The sequence below is a fragment of the Apus apus genome, chromosome 10, assembly GCF_020740795.1.
Source record: "Apus apus isolate bApuApu2 chromosome 10, bApuApu2.pri.cur, whole genome shotgun sequence".
In the NCBI taxonomy this organism is placed as follows: Eukaryota; Metazoa; Chordata; class Aves; order Apodiformes; family Apodidae; genus Apus; species Apus apus.
Genome location: NC_067291.1, coordinates 213,752 through 216,258, shown reverse-complemented (window position 1 = coordinate 216,258; position 2,507 = coordinate 213,752). Strand labels below are relative to the sequence as shown.

The 2,507-nt window shown below is 52.5% G+C and overlaps 1 non-coding gene across 1 annotated transcript; it reads left to right on the top strand.

Annotated features, from left to right (window-relative positions):
• The first annotated feature begins 1,445 nt into the window (after nt 1–1,445).
• On the top strand, nt 1,446–1,517 carry TRNAM-CAU (transfer RNA methionine (anticodon CAU)). The gene has a single exon. It is a non-coding gene; the product is annotated as a tRNA-Met (tRNA).
• The last annotated feature ends 990 nt before the right edge of the window (nt 1,518–2,507 follow it).

Below are 2,507 nucleotides of genomic sequence, written 5' to 3'. Positions count from 1 at the left end.
GCAGAAATAATTCTTGACTTGAGGATGCCTTTCAGTGTCATCTTCCAGAGTGACCTTGTGGCCCCATTGAGGACATACGATGAATGGAAAATGGGCTGACCTGCAGCAAAGTGGGTGCAGCTATATGATGCAGAAGGGTACAAAGGAGGGCACCTCACCTTGCTTCAGACCAGCCTAAATGTTCTCAAGCATGATGGTGACACACCAAGGGGCACATTCTCCAGCAGGCGTTGGAGCAGCTGTCCCTGCCAGGGGCAGAGGCTTTAACCTAGACAGAGTTTTGGATGGTGGATGAAGCTCTGCAGTCCCAGGCTGTGGGGAGTGCCTGGGGCCACTTCCTGAGGCTGGCAGAGGTGGTCTTTCCTGCTGGGGGTGTGTTATTGAAGACTTGTGTTATTAAGTGGAGATACAGCCTGAAATCTGCAGGCTAAGCAGCATCAAGAGAGTGTGAGAAAGAGTTGGACAGGACCTTCTCAGTCCCTACACTTCAAGATCCCTGGACCTCAGGTAGAGTGAGGTGACACACAGAATCTGTCCCTAGCAGATTGTAAGAGGAAACTATGAAGTTGGCCAGGGCTGGAAGGTGGTGAATTCTAGCAGCAAGAAGAAGGCTCCACCTGAAGGTTTGCAACAATTAAACAGGTTCACTGTCCTCAAAGCTGAGGAGGAGGTGCATGTGCTTTCAAATAAACCATCCGGGCTAGTTGACCCTAGCTATGAAAGACCACCAAAAGGAAGGAGCAAGTGGTGACTCAGAGTTCAGAGCCCTGAGGATAGGTAGCCAGGCAAAAATGAAGATCACAACATTAGACTTAAGGAGAGCAAACCTCGGTCTCATTAGGGACCTGCTTGATACAGTCCCATTGGATAAGGCCCTTGAGGGAAGAGGAGCTTGATATTCAGGGATCATCTCCAAGCTCAGGAGCACTCCATGTCAATGACCCAGAGCTGCATCCCATGCCTGAGCTCCAGCTGCATCCCTGCACCTCCCCCTTACTGCCACATCCCCTGGTCTGCTTCCCAAGCCCATGTCCTCTCACCACCTCATCCTCATGTCCTCCAGAGCTGCTTGTGTGGGGCTGCAGTTCAGTGCAGCAGCTGGGGCCTGGCTGAGGTGCAACATCTCATCTGCATGATTTATGGGGTGTTGGAGTAGAGGCAAGAGGGAGAGGTGAAGGTGTTTTGGGGAACCACAAAGATGGCAAAGCAGAGGGATGGGAATGTGAAAGGGGTATTTTTCCCTGTTTAGATGGTTACCCCCTGGCTGTAGTAGGCAGGGAGGTTTGGTCGAATACCAACGAAAACCTGCACAAAAAAAAGGGTAGGGGGAGACGAAGTCGCCAAGCTCTGGCAGAAAATCGCCCCGCAGGGCCGGAGGTTGGGGCAGGCCGGGACAGGCGGGGGGGCTAGAGCTGTAAAGGCAGTGGGGAAGCACCCAGACAAGCAGCAGAGTGGCGCAGCGGAAGCGTGCTGGGCCCATAACCCAGAGGTCGATGGATCGAAACCATCCTCTGCTAGCTATGCTTTTTGGGTTGTTTCCATTTTTTTTCTCTCCTCAGTGTGTTTTGTTTCTTGCCTGGCCCCCGCACACCCACCTGGCTTGCGCGGATCCAGGGAGCGCCCTGCGGGTCCCTGCGCGATCGCCACCGGGTGCTGGGCGAGACAGAACGGAGAACCAGTTGATTGGAGTAAAAAAAAGGAACAAAAGGGCGGTGCTAACCTGGGCACCGTGAGCGCTGAGCTGCGACTGGCAGAGCCCCGCGACTGCCGCCCGCTTGAGGCAGGTCGGGTTCTCCCGGGGGTGGGGAAGGAGTAAAGGCATAACAAAGACCTTAGCACAACATCGTCCTTAGCAGACGATGATTTAGAGCTATAGTCCTTTAGGAAATGGGCCCAGCACGCTTCCGCTGCGCCATTCTGCTGGCCTCGAGGACCCGGGCTGGTCCCACCATCCCAGCACACGGGGCCCGTGCCGGGTGCTGTAAACAGACCCCCAGACTGGGTAGCTACGAATGAACGCGCTGTGCTGTGTCTCTATCCCCCCTGAAGTAAGAGCTTTGACCTTCTCCTGGGGACTGCAAATGAAGCCTCCCATCATGACACAAGGTAAGAAGGACTTGGAGCTCCTATATTAAGTCCAGAGGAGGCCACGGAGATGATCGGAGGGCTGGAGAACTTGAATCCTTGTGGAAACACCATCCAACACAGCCGTGCTTTCCTCTCCATTGTCAGATTTTTCCCATTCAAATGCTATAATGGTTCTGCCTAATCCACCGGGATGTGGAAGAAAGTGTCCTTCAAATCCAAAACTGTAAAATAAACATTTGTCTTAGGTAAGCAATGTCTATGGGTTGGGAATAACAGGATGCACATCCACAGTTATCTAATAGATTTCTCTTAGATCCTGAACAAACCTGTGTTCTTGAGATCGAGGTTTCTTTACTGGTGATGTAAGAGTTAATTTCAGGTTGGCATTCCCTTAACGGTCCGTATTTTAAAAAGGTGTC